General features: G+C 41.6%; 1 long non-coding RNA gene across 4 annotated transcripts in view; it reads right to left on the reverse strand.

Annotated features, from left to right (window-relative positions):
• Window positions 1-14,589, reverse strand: part of LOC124528085 (uncharacterized) — a 42,605-nt gene that overhangs the window by 14,058 nt on the left and 13,958 nt on the right. The window contains exon 4 of one of the 4 annotated variants that reach the window (XR_006966076.1): window positions 8,480-8,558. The exons of 2 other annotated variants lie outside the window; for them this stretch is intronic. This is a non-coding gene — a long non-coding RNA (uncharacterized LOC124528085). Of the gene's footprint in view, window positions 1-8,479; window positions 8,559-10,239; window positions 10,274-14,589 lie in introns of those variants that run through there. One more of the 4 variants, XR_006966080.1, reaches the window with a different exon arrangement.

The following is a 14,589-nucleotide window of genomic DNA, read 5'->3' on the forward strand; positions in this document are numbered from 1 at the left end:
GATTGTTGAAACTTGTATTTGTAAAGCAATAATAGCAAATATGTATATCCATTGGGCATCATTTATCCAGGGCTTCTAAGGACCAGGGTATGTTCGAAATTTTGTGGATACTGTGTATCAGAAGAGAAGAATTAGATGTGGAAGACTGCGGTACCTTGATGAATACCAACTGGTAATAGAGTATAATTTCAATTTTGTAAGATATGAAAGATAAAAACCTGGGTAGAACACAGATAGGGAGGAGATTTACCAAACTCTTAATAAGGGGCTATGTTTGCGTAGTCATCTTACAAGTGTTTGTCACTGTTTTCTTCTTTAAGTATGTCTAACTGTTTAATACTAGTTTCAATGCATCAATACAAAAAATTAGATACAGGTTTTATAAAGAAAATAAAATAACCTTGGATGTGTGTGTGTGTGTGTGTGTGTGTGTGTGTGCGCGTGTGTGTGTGTTTCAAGTAGTCTCCACGGTCAAAGTGGGGCTTGAACTCATGACCCTGAGGTCAAGAGTCACATGTTCTACCAACTGAGCCAGCCAGGTGCCCCTACCTTGGATTTGAATAATAGTTAAATACATTTTTATCTGGCTTAGTGCTTTAGTTCAGGTGCCTAGTTGTAGAAACAGTGAACAGACCCACTGACATTAAGCAAATCTCCACAAAAGATCCTGGAATCGAGAAATGGTTGCCCAGAGGCCAATGTTTTCTTGGTTCCCAGCACTGTGGAGGATGAGCCCCCCAAGTCCCCGACTCCGTGAGTATTTCGTGAAGTCATACTTCCTCTGAGTCAGTCCAGTGTGACTCATGCTTCCCACATCTGCAGCGGAAGGAAGGGAAGGAAGCAAGAAAAATAATAATAACTTGGTTGTTATTGTATCCAATAAAGTGAATTTCACTGTGTTGGGCCAGATGGTAAAATTATAGAAACCAATCTTTGCAAAAATGTGAAATGCAGTACGCTGCTGGATCAAGTGTTTCGTTTTCTTAATTTTTCAAATGCTGTCATTAAAAAAAAAAAGGTTTATTTTCTGACCTCTTGCCTATTAAAAGGGGGCAGCTAATTCTTCTGGCAAACTTTGTGGAAACTTGACACACAGTCTTGGGAGTTGCATTAAAAATGCAAGAGGGCATTTTACTCTCAGAGGAGAGCAGGGGTGGAGGGGCTGCGTGATCACGGCTCCAGGTCAGCAAATGAAGAATTATTTATTTATGGAAAGTGGGGCTAGGTGTCAGCAGGGTTCTGGGGAAGCAGCGTGCCCAAGAATGGAGCGCTCGAACGCAGCCGATAAATTCCTTCAACCCTGATGACTTATGAGAGAGTTTTGAATGCGGTTTTCATCGTCAGTGATTTTTCAAGTTGTATTGTGGATTCAAGCTGCTGATTTCCCACTTTCTTTGACCTCAGTAGGATCAAATTTAGATGGTAGCTTTCATTAATTGTGCTGTAATCCTAGGAATCCCTGGAGCTGCGTTTTTACACCTTGAATAACTTCATGGCCCCCAGAGACAAACCACGTGAGAGAAATAGATGACTGTTCAATGAAAGAATCAAGTTCCCCAAAGCATTCTCAGCCAGCCTCCCTTGAAGAAATCTAGACCCCTAGCACTGGCAAATAGGTCTGTTCTCCGTACGTGAGGCAAAAGATGACCCAGTCTCCATTTACATTTTACCTGTGCCGCGGAAGTTCATGATGATAACGAAAGCAAAAGAATTCAGAGCCGCAGCATAAAATTTCCAAATGTATGTAAATTCCTGGAGAGGCTTACTCTTTAAAAAAAAAATTTTTTTTAATGTCTACTTATTTAGGGGGGAGGGGGGAGCATGAGCGGGGAGGGACAGAGAGAGGGAGACACAGAATCAGAAGCAGGGTCCAGGCTCTGAGATGCCAGCACAGAGCCCATTGCGGGGCTCAAACTCACGAACTGAGAGATCGTGACCTGAGCCTAAGTTGCCGCTTAACAGACTGAGCCACCCAGGCGCCTCTGGGAGGCTTACTCTTGAACACAGTGATGATGCAGGTAAAATCTGCAGTTTCCCTGTACTGCCTCCTGGCTCTCCTCCCTTGCCTTCTCTTTGCACACCTTCTTTTTTTATTATTATTTAAGAAAATTTTTTTAAACATTTATTTATTTTTGAGAGACAGAGCACAAGTGGGGGAGGAGTGGGGGTATGAAAGCACACTGCCTGCTTTGATATGCTTGTGTTGGAGTTGAGAGAAAAGGCATCCCCATCTAGAATCTGGGGGGAAAATCAAGGCTGGTAAGGAATTCCTTGCTGTAGTTGAAGGCTTTTTGATTAATAAAAAAAAGCAAATATCCTGATAAAAAAATAACCACCTCAAACCATATTTATGCCTTGACATGACTGTACTTGCCAGATATTTTTCCAAGAGTAATGCTGGAAGAAGGTGTGCAAAGAGGGGCGCCTGGGTGGCTCGGTCAGTTAAGTGTCTGACTTCGGCTCAGGTCATGATCTCGTGGTCAGTGAGTTCGAGCCCCACGTCGGGCTCTGTGCTGACAGCTCGGAGCCTGCAGCCTGCTTCAGATTCTGTGTCTGCCTCTCTCTATGCTCCTCCCCTGCTCACACCTTGTCTCACTCTCAAGAATAAATAAAGAAAAAAAATTTTTTTTAACTTTATTTTTAAAAATTTTAAATATTGCATTAATAAAATACTGTTCACCTTGCTAAAATATTTTGAACATTGTCTCAATTCTCTCAATGGAAACATCGAAATGCTGTATTTCCTCATGAAATACATGAAACTTATACTTCGAAATAAATAAGCTGATCTCTCTGAGGTTTCAAAAATTCCTGTGAATTCTACACTCCTAAATATACCCTTACCTGTCAGTCAGTGACCATACTCCTTGGAAACACGAACTAGTAAGCAAGGGAGAGTGTGTGCCCAGAAATGTTTGTCTGGGCCTCCCACTTGATATTCTGTGTTTTATCCAATGAAAGAGCAGGTGGTGGAGAAAAGGTCTGGGTCCGAGGTCTGGACTCTAGCTTTGTCTCTGCCACTAAGGAGTGATGGAGTGACCTTGGACAAGCTCACCGGGCTTCTGCATCCTCACCCAGCAAAGAGGCACTGAGACTTCATACCCTCATCCCCCTCGGGCTTGGATGGTTTGTGTTTTGTGTATGATGAATTTGCTTCACTCCTCTCTTTTTCTTTCCATTTTCCCATCGAGAAGGCAAGGCAAAAGTGGTAACAAGCAGGAAAACAGCGCCCTCTAGGGTTTTCCCAAGGCGTGCCTGTGTTGAGGATGTAAGGATGAAAAACACCCGGGGGAGGGTCTGGGGGTTCTGAATTTCCTAAGGCCTACAATTACTTGTCTTGCGTCTTTTTCTTTTTCTTTTTCTTTTTTTTTTTCTTATCTGCCTCACTTCTTAAGTAGACCTTACAATGTTGTTTCTACCTTGATGGGTTGAAATAAATTTGTTTTGAAAAATTACAAAACCCCAAAGGAATAAAACTAGCAAAAATGAAAATTAAACCCCCAGAATAAACTTGGAGGTGCAGAACCCCAAATCAAATAAGAAATTATTGAAAAAGCAGAGAGCTTTTGTATTATGTATTATGTGTTATGTATCTCAAATATAAGTGTAACGTGTTTCATGAGGAACGATAACGTTTTGATGTTTCCATCGAGAGAATTAAGACAGGGTTCAGAATATTTTAACAAGATAAACATTAGTATTTTATTAAAACAATATTTAAACAGAGGGGAAGTCCGTTTAAGTTTATATTTTTTGAGTTTATTATTATCTTTCCAAAAATGAGGCAGAAATCAATAAAAAGGAGCACTATTGTCTCCTAGACAACAGAGAAACAGAATGTCACAAATTACCTGATCTAATGCTCCATTGTATAGATGAAGAAGCTGGTAAGCCAGAACTTTTATATTTAATCCAGAGTTCTTGATAATTTCTGGAAGAGTACTTAGACTAGTAAGAGCAATGCTAATATTCAGTGTAAATAACAATGAATATGAACTCATTATGAATCAAGCATCCTGCCATGTTTTGCGGGGAGTATCTCATTTAACCCTTGCAATAGCTCAATGAGTTCATTACCATTGTTTTTTTCCCTTTTACAGCCGGAGAAATGGAGGCACGGAGGAGTCAAGTAACTACCCCCAAGTTTACAGCTTATCAATACTCCCGGGCCTTTCATACACAACCACAAATCTATCCCACATTCAAATTCGTAGATATACACTCAGATAGATGCCGCTAAGCTTTTTAGGACTCTGTGTTTCGTTTTGAAACGGAACATTATTTTTGTTCCGAAAGCTCTCCCTGACCATTGTGAAGACAAAATGAGTCACAGAGAGGTGGGAGGAGCCCTAAAAGATGGGTGGTAAATGGGGCCCAAGGAGGGGATGGGAGATGGCTGACCTTGGAATTGATCAGTTAAGGGCCAGCTCTTTGGAGTGAGGTATAGCTTCAAGTTCCATCATAATCTTTCATAAAAATTAAGGGTCCATTAAGCAAGTATATATATAAAAGGAAAAAGCTGAATGCAGGTCGAATCTTTACAAAACTCGATGCACATGTGTTTATCATTTCTTCTGTTCTTTGGTAAAAGCACACAAACACACACTGACTATCCACACACAGTTCTGTGCTGTTCTAACACAATTTTTTTCATATGCATATTTCCTCATGTTTCGCTTTAAATAGCTGCATGATATTATTCCATTATCTTGACGTATCATGATTTGCTTAGTCACCTCCCCATTGTTGACGCTTTGGATTGTTCCCAGTTATAAATAGCATCGCTATACCATTTCCAGAGCAATTTTAATTTAGGGATTTTTTTTTTTCCGATCCATATTCCCAAGGGTTTAATTCCTGTGTCAAAGTGCACAATATATCGGCTCTTGCTGTATCTTGCTAGGCTGCTTTCTGGGAAGGTTAAAAGATAAATTACAAGTCCATATAGCATTGAATCTTTAGCATTCCGTTTTGCTGATTTATCTACCAAGCAATGTCATTAATCATTTTAAGTGTTTTTACCACATCGCTGCCACCACCCCTGCCCCCTGACATCATGACCACTCCCATTATCGTTACCTTTGCCCAGACAACCAAAAGCAGCACCATTAGTCATCAGCTACCTTCACCATCAATACCATCCCCATCGTCATCATCCACCCCCACTGTCACCATCACCTTCAAAATGCCACCACAACACTGTCACTGACATCACGGTCACTCTCATCCACAACACGGCCACCCATATCTCCATCACTCACTACCGCCATTACTTTTATAACCGCCGCCTTCCCCATGACCAGCTATTGTCACCATCATCGTCCCTTCCCCATCATCAGCTATTGTCACCATCATCGTCCCCATCATCACTATATGCCACCACCATTATTGAAGACATCGAGCATGTGCCACATGCCGTCCTGAGTGTTTACTTACACTAACCGTTCCGGGCTCACAATAACCCTTCTAGGTGTATAATGGCCCCTTGTTGCCGACTGCAAAACTGACGCTGAGAAATTAAGACTTTTGGTCAAGGATACTGCTGGACGATGGCAAAGCCGAGATCCGTATCTGTAGTAGTCAGACTCCAAAGCCCATTCTCTGTAGCGCCAATGCCTGCACTTACTTTAATTGACGTTCTGTGGTCTTTCAAAGTCCTTTCGTCTACATCTCTTTAGTTGCTATTCAGCCTGAGCGTTTTTCCATATGGTGATTTATTGTCTACATTTCCTTGTGTGTAAACCTTCCTATGACCTCATTTTACATGAAAGCTGAATATTGACCTCAAATGATTAGATCAGTTCCTGATTTTTTTCCATGGTAAAACTTTTCTTTAACATTTATAACATATACTCTTCCCCCCCCACACACACATATTTTTTTTATTTTAGGGAGCAAGTGCAAGTGGGGGGGGAGGGGGACAGAGAGAAAGAGAGATCAAAGCGGTGCTCAATCCCAGGACCCTGGGATCATGACCTGAGCTGAAATCAAGAGTCAGATGCTCAACCGACTGAGCCACCCAGGTGCCCCTTCTCACTTATATTTTATCTTTTAAGCTCTTTAGGTTTTTGGATGTTATAACATCTATTTTATGTCTAATTATAACATTAGAGAATCAGAAGTATTTCTCCCTTTTTTAGTTGGAAAGAATATGCTTATTTTCTTCTAGTTTTCTTATGTTCATCATTTTGTTTTGACCAAAATTTATTATAAGTATATGATATGAGGTATGAATCTAATCTATTCTCTGTACTGTGATTCGATCGTGCCCACGTACTGAATTATGATTATTTCTTGGATTGTATTTTTTTTCATGTAGTAAGTTCTTATAATGGTTTTAATTTACTTTTAAAATATATACTCTATCTCATCATTTTTTCCTTGCTTTTAATCTAATATCACATAGTTTTGGTAATTGTCACTTGTTTTAAAATCTAGAAAATAAATCTTTCACTAAGCCTTTTGGAAAAACTTTTTGGTTATTTTTTCCTGCTTGTTTTTCTGGAGAAATCTTAAAATCAGATTTTATAAAACATACTATGGAGACTTTAATTGTTATCATATGAACAGAGAGTTTGTTACTCTAACGATATTCGATTTTGCATTCATGAATAAGATTTAATTTCCCATTATTCAGAGTATTATTTTTCCTTTCAAAATCATTTTATTATTTGGAGCTAAATTATTATCTAAGCAGTTAATTGTATTTTTATCATAAGAGTATATAGATTTTACAGCAATATGAAGTGATTCATCACCTAAGTATCAGGATACAAGTAATTTTAGTGAATTTATCTTTTCCAATGCATCAGGTTTTGGGGTAACTGCAAAATCTAAGATAAACAGTTCAGATACCATAACAATTTTTTCTGCCACTTGAAAAGCAACATCCAAATTAGTAAAAACAATGACATGTTCTTTAAAGCCAAAATGTTTCAGAAAGGCAGGGCCTCCAGACCAACTAATCTGGGAAAAACAGAGTCTCCCGGCACATGGATATCCATTAATGTAAACCAACTTTGGACGAGCATGCTAGGGCTGAGTTTCTGGAAAACTGTCATGTGAAGTGGGATTTTGATGCCACTTAAACTTCCTTTTCTCCAAGTTCTCTCCTTTTCCATTGTCTGGGGCTTCCTATGTGCTGACTTTAGCAGAGAGTAGCAGTCAAGACTGGGGTGTAAGTTGGCAAAATCATCGCAAAGATGGGCCCCTGAGAAGTTTGCTCCCTTTCTTCCAGAAATAGAGCACTGCCCCCAGGCACTAATGGCATCTTGGGGTTTTGAGGACCCACCTGGATGAGCCTCTCTGAAAGGTAGGGTTATTAAGCTTGGAGATTAGATTTTGCAGTCACAGCAGAAGTAGGTGAGTCCACCATTCATTTACTTCTTCAACAAATATTACTGAGCCATGCAATCCACTAACTGTGGATAAAACATCGTGGTCTCCATTTTTTTAAAAAAAATCTATCAATATGAAAAGGGAGAAATAAAGGCATTGGATCAGGTTTGCTCCTAGGTCCCTTTCACCTTAGAATTAAGATGTTTGCTATCACAAAATAGGTACTTGAGAGGCTGGGTCAATGAGCTTTGCCAAATGAAAAACTGATATTAGTTAGTGAGCCCTATGAACCCAAAAGGTCCTGGGCTGGGTCTGATGACCCAGGTCTCGGCCTCTGAGGCTCCTTGTCACTGGGTTAATCTTCTCAATATAATTTCAGTGTCTTCTACCCATGGAGTGACCTGCCTTTTGGTGAATCGGTAACCAAATACCCGTCCTTCCTGTGATTCTCCACTTATACGTCCCCTGTACTTTTTTCCACCCAGGGATGACCACATCCCTACTGCACACCCAGGATAGGCAAGAACTGCTCAGCAAACCAAGGAAGCCCTCGGATGTCAGTGCGGTTCCTTAGATTGTCTATCCGCTTATTTATTCATTCCTTTTTGCTTCCATTAATTTCTTACAGAGCACTGCCTATGTGCCCACACACACCTTTTCTGCCCCAACACACAACAGAAGTAATTTGTTCTTCCAAGCTTGCCAATTATCTCATTCAGTGTATAAACTGTGATCAAAAGATTGTGCTTTTGATTTTTTTTTATTTAAAACAAATTTTTTTAATGTTTATTTATTTTTGAGAGAGAGAGAGAGAGAGGGCATGAGCGAGGGAGGGGCAGAGAGAGAGGGAAAGACAGAATCCGAAGCAGGCTCCAGGGTCTGAGCTGTCAGCACAGAGCCCGACTCGGGACTCGAACTCACAGACCGTGAGATCATGAGTGGATGCTCAACCGACTGAGCCACCCAGGTGCTTTTGATTTTTGAACCAAAATCAGGTTTTGGATATCCATTGTGCTTTTGATTTTTGAGCCACCCAGGTGCTTTTGATTTTTGAGCCAAAATCAAGGTTGGGATATCCATTTGCAAAAGAAGTCCTTAGTACTGTTGTGAGTAAAAGAAGAAATAATTAATAGTCACCAACCTAAATGACAGTGATGACCTTCTTATGGAGGCATTTCTTGAATATTCATGAGAGAAGCAAAAGAGACAAAATGTAGCACCTGTAAAAAATGTTAAGACCTTCACAAGATATACAAATATTGAATCATTTTACTGTATACCTGAAACTAACATAATGTTACGTATCAATTATATCTCTGAAATTTTTTTTAATGTTAAGAGCTGAGGTTAAATAAGAGTTGTTAAACTAAGGATGGAAAATAATTTTTTTTGGTATTTTTTTCCTGCTTGTTCTTCTGGAGGAGCCTTAAAATCAGTTTTTTCAGCTTTTATAGAATATACTATGGAGACCTCAGTTATTGTCTCAGTTGTAATTTTGGAGTAAGGAGACGGACAGAGAATTTGGAAGGCAGGAATTCCCAAGACTAAGATTTCCCGTATTATTTTCAAAACAAGCTTTCGCAACCGTTATACTGCAAAACCCATAAGGTTTATAAAGGTTGAATGCTTGGGAATCCACTAATAAAATAATTGATATTCTGCAAAGCCACTGAGTTTGTTCAACACCCATTCATTTGCTTGACAACTACTTCCTAAGCATGATTCTAGCACTGTCTGTGCCCTGGGAACAAATGAAAAAAGTATGAAACATCGTCCTTAACCTCAAAGACACGGTGGTGCAGTTGAGGAGATAAGATTTACAGAGCGAAAGGATAGGTTTGTAAAAGAACACAGCTTAAGATTAAAAAACCAGGATGCAAATAAATAAATTGGAAAAAAGTTAAAGTAAGTCCCGAATGAGACAACTAAAAGAGACCGCAAGTTTCAAAAGGAATAAATCACTGTAGGTTGAGAGGGTCAGAAAAGTCTCCCTGGCAAGGTAGGACTTTAGCATTTGAACACAGGGAGGACATAGGCAAGGCCATGAGTGGGGAAGTTATTGAAAACCCACCCCAGCTATGACACAGCCTTTCCTGGGTCACCTGGGGCCCCAGTCTAATAAGTCACTTGACTAACAAAGTCACTTGACTAACAAAATGGCCAGTGACTTCTGCCCAGATGGCCACAGTGAGAGCCCAGGATAGAGGCAGCTTGTGCACAAGCTCGATGCAGATCCACACTAGAGTTTTCAAATGCAGTTCTGAGACATTCAACATCTGGAGGCAAGCAAATCTAACTCGTGGGAGAGACGGAGGCATTGATAGGGGAGCTGAGGCAGTTACCTCATTTAAGAGGAACTGAAGCATGGGAGGATTGCCAGGTAGCCATTAAACAACACGCTTGTGTAAACAATACATTCTGAAACAAATGGCTACACCTGTCCTTTATCAAAGTGCCTTTTGCTTAAAGGAAAACATCTTCTGCTTCATTAGCTCTTTTTTCTTCTTTCTCTTTTTCAAATGTATAGAGTTCTAATTATGTGGGTTTTTTTTTAAGTTTATTTATTTTGAGAGAGCGAGAGTGGGGGAGTGGGGGAGAGGCAGAGAGAGAGAGGGAGAGACAGAATCCCAAGCAGGCTCCACAATGTCAGCACAGAGCCCAACGCAGGGCTTGAACTCACGAACCATGAGATCATGACCCGAGCCATAGTCAGATACTTCACCGACTGAGCCACCCAGGCGCTCTTCTTTTTTCTTCTAATATTTGTCAAAGACTCGAAAATTTCTGCTGTCTTTTGAGGAAGAGGTCACAGCACAATATAAAATAGGGAGGAGGAGGTGGCCATTAGGAGCCAAGACACCTGAATTGCTGGCCTGGTCTTGCCCTTGATATTCTTGTCTTACCTTAGGTCTTCCTCAAACATGTCAACGTCACCCTGAAAAAGTAATAACCCCTTGTGTTAACATAGCTTTTATGGCGATGTTTTCTGCTTATTGTTAAAACTGGCTCTGCAGATGTCATTTAAGCATCAATGGCGATTTTTTATAAAGCTTCATTCCTGGCGGTGATCAATCTACTGGTTACAATGATGGTCAGCACAGGAAGGGCAAAGCAAGAAAGACTCTTCCCGGACATAGATCATCTATAGATAAACACATCTATGGGTAGAAATTTTATTTTGCAAAGTGATGCTAGGCTTCCACTCTTTGGTATTTCTTCCCCCTTCTCTATTTGGTGTCTTTGTGGAGCTTTCAGAATCAAAACTTAACTTTCCTAACCTGATATTGTCAAGGATACCCAGATGTGTGCAGACTAAAGGTACAAAGGCTGTGGAGAGCCACAGGAAAGTATCCGGCCCCCAGTTTCCTGGCCCCACCCTCAGATTCAGTGTTTGTGGGAAGGGCCCAGAGAGCTGCGTTTTTTTTTGTTTTTTGTTTTTTTTTTTAATTTTTTTTTTCAACGTTTATTTATTTTTGGGACAGAGAGAGACAGAGCATGAACGGGGGAGGGGCAGAGAGAGAGGGAGACACAGAATCGGAAACAGGCTCCAGGCTCTGAGCCATCAGCCCAGAGCCCGACGCGGGGCTCGAACTCGTGGACCGCGAGATCGTGACCTGGCTGAAGTCGGACGCTTAACCGACTGCGCCACCCAGGCGCCCCGAGAGCTGCGTTTTTAAGATGCTCCCTAAGTGATTGGTTCAGACTGTGCTATCAATGGCCTTCTCCTGGGATGCACTTTTAAAATGCAGAAAAGACTGCAGCCTGACTCACTAAGTTCCTCTCTGTGGGCAGATGTGAGGACAACAGCAGTAGGAAGGTCTCGGTGTGTGTTTATTAAATGGACAAGAGGATGGGGCGCCTGGTGGCTCGGCCGGTTAAGCATCTGACTCTTGATTTCGTCTCAGGTCATGATCTCATGGTTTGTGGGTTCAAACCCTGCATCGGGCTCTGTGCTGGTAGTGCAGAGCCTGCTCGGGATTCTCAGTCTCCCCCTCTCCCTCTGCCCCTCCTGCACTCTCTCAAAAATAAATAAATAAGCTTAAAAAAATAATAAACGGACAAGAGGAAAGTAAGATCTGCTAGTGTGAGAGTTTGGCGAAGGGATGAGGGTTCTGAATCCAAGGAGTCTCGGGCTTTGCTCAGGTCACGATCTCATGGTTTGTGTGTTCGAGCCCCAAGTAGGGCTCTGTGCTAACAGTACAGAGCCTGCTTGGGATTCTGTATCTCCCTCTCTCTGCCCTCCCCGCCCCACTTGCTCTCCTTTTGTCTCTCTCTCAAAATAAATAAAACGTAAGAAAAGGAAAAGAAAAGACACCTGTGGTTAAAAAAAAAAATTCAGATAATGCACAAAGTAAAAATTATAAAAAGTAAAAATTGTAATGGTCTCCCTCCTAATCCAACTTTTCTGAAATAACCACTATTCACAGTTTAGGTGTAGCTTTCCAGACAATATATATAAGATTATACATATCTTACAATGAAAAAACACATGTACTTTTCCATAATTTGTTTTCTTTTTCATTTAACAATATATCCTGACATCTTTCCATGTCATGGAAAAGAACTCCATGTATGTTCTTTTTGTGATATCCTTCATTATATGGATGTACCCAACGTACCTAATCTATCTTCTGATGGACATTTAGTCCCCTTCTAGTTTTTTCTTATTTCAAACAATGATGCAGTGAACACCTTTGACCCTTTGTTCACTTAAGAGTTTCTTATCAATGGGCCTGTTGAGCCTTCGTATGACCCAACTATGTCTTTAAATTTGACAGATAGCTGGGGCACCTGGGTGGCTCTGTCAGTTAAGCGTCCGGCTTCAGCTCAGGTCATGATCTTACGGTTTGTGAGTTCGAGCTCCACGTCGGGCTCTGTGCTGACAGCTCAGAGCCTGGGGCCTGCTTCAGATTCTGTGCCTCCCTCTCTGTCCCTCCCTTACTTTCACTCTGTCTCTCTTTCTCTCTCAGAAATAAATAAACGTTAAAAAAACATTTTTTTTTTAACTTGATAGATAGCTGACCTCCAAAAGGTTGTACCAATGTAAGGTCCCTACTTGTATGGCATATTTGCTCACAACTTTTTTCATGAGTCCTTAAAAAGTTTTACCAATTAAATAGTGAGAAAATATCCCATCGGTACAATTTCAGTTTTGTAGCTAAGCGGTATGCTTTTTCAGATCCTTCTTATCCCTGTGTTCCTGTGAATGAACTGTTCATATCGTTTACCATGGAGTCAAGGCTCACTTTTGTGTTGCCAAACACTGTGCTTTCTTATTTTCACCGTGGCATCTGTGGCGAGCAGCAAACGGTCATGCGCCACAGAGAGCAAATCCACGGAGCGGGGGAAGAGCAAGGGAGTCATTTTCCACTTATTCAAGATATCAGAACCAGCAGCTTATTAAAAACCACCGCGTATATCATTTGGCGTGTAAACCTTAAGAGCTGGAGCAAAGCACAGTGACTGGAATGAAATCCGATCTCAAGTTATTTCTAAAACAAATGAGTGATTGTCGACAGACAGGCAGATCTAGACACATTCTATGCGTCTGGCTCTGTGCTGGGCACAGGGAAACACACGTAAGAAACACCGGTCCTTCTTTCAAAAAGCTAGAAGATTTGTTGGGCTGTGGCTGTGTAAAGTGATAATTACAATGCTAGAGGTGATTAATGGAGGGATGAGTGGATGTCTTCTGTCCTTGAAGGTCTTAAATCTAGAAGGCAGCAGATTCACAAACAAATCATTTCAAAGTAATAGTACAACAGTAGAGATTTGCATAGGATGTTATTGAGGTGTGAGTTTTTAAAAAAAAATTTTTTTTAACGTTTTATTTATTTTTGAGACAGAGAGAGACAGAGCATGAACGGGGGAGGGGCAGAGAGAGAGGGAGACACAGAATCGGAAGCAGGCTCCAGGCTCTGAGCCACCAGCCCAGAGCCCGACGCGGGGCTCGAACTCACGGACCGCGAGATCCGTGAAGCCGGACGCCTAACCCACTGCGCCACCTAGGCGCCCCGAGGCGTGAGTTTTAAGGATGAGAGAGAGTTAGCTGAGTGAGGAAACACGAGGAAAGTCAAATAATGGAAACAAAGACATGGAGGTATGGGACAGCAGGGTGTGTACTTAGGAAAGCAAACCATATTAGGATTCCCAGAATCTCTGGCGCCTCGGGCCAGAGGAGTCCCGATAGGCAGATAGGTCACGTCATGCCAGGGAGTGTGATCCATGGTGAGTTGCCAAAGGGTTTCTTGCATGGGCTGGGTGATCTGCCGTGCATGGTAGCTGGCTCACCCTGGCTGCCAGGCGGAAGGTCAATTTGAGGAGTGCGGTTGGTGGCCAAGACAGAATGCAGTCAGGAATGTTCTATGACCATCTGGGCATGAAGCAATGCAGCTGCAGCTTACAGGGATGAAAAGTGGAGAGATTTGGGTAGGGACTTGGTAACTAATTGGATTGGGGATGATGAAGGAATTAAACAAAAATATGGGCTTGGTTTTGGTTTGGGTGACTGGAGAGATGACGGTGTCACTGACCGGGAAAGAAAATACAGGGTAAGGAGAGGATGTCGGGAAGAAGGTTATTAGTGTGGCATTTTGGAAATGTTGTCCTTGAGGAAACACCCAAGGGGTATATTCCTCAAATAGTTACATATTGGGATGAGGCTCTCAGGGAACAGATGAAGGCTAAAAGTTACAATCTGGGAATGAAGGAAGGAATTCTGGATGGCATTGGATTTCAAGGCAGGGGCCTTCATGAGCCTTACCCATAAGTAACTCATAACCAGGCACAACATCAACCTAAGTTTATTGTCCCTTCGAGGGCCCATCACAACTGCAGATCTGGATGGATTTGTGTGGCCCAGATCCTTGAAGTCCTTTTGATGCTAACAGGAGCAGGGGAGCCCAGCAGTGCATTCTTACTGTTGAGTGACGATGAGCTACTCACCCATCAGTTGTTAGAGTGTCCTTCCCAGAGATTCATTTCACAGCCCAGAAGCAGCTCGCTTGTTATGGTGGAAGGAAAATGGATTCACTGATATGGGCTGCAAGGTCAAAGCCAAGGACACTCTTCTTTGTGACAAGATGGGTTCCCCCGAGTAACAAGATTGGGGAAAGGGTCTCTTTTAGCCCTTTTTTTTTTAAATTTTTTTTTTTTCAACGTTTTTTATTTATTTTTGGGACAGAGAGAGACAGAGCATGAACGGGGGAGGGGCAGAGAGAGAGGGAGACACAGAATCAGAAACAGGCTCCA

This window comes from Lynx rufus, unplaced genomic scaffold (assembly GCF_022079265.1).
Source record: "Lynx rufus isolate CCGP_SWC_20201006 ecotype Redwood Valley unplaced genomic scaffold, mLynRuf1.p SCAF_6, whole genome shotgun sequence".
In the NCBI taxonomy this organism is placed as follows: domain Eukaryota; kingdom Metazoa; phylum Chordata; class Mammalia; order Carnivora; family Felidae; genus Lynx; species Lynx rufus.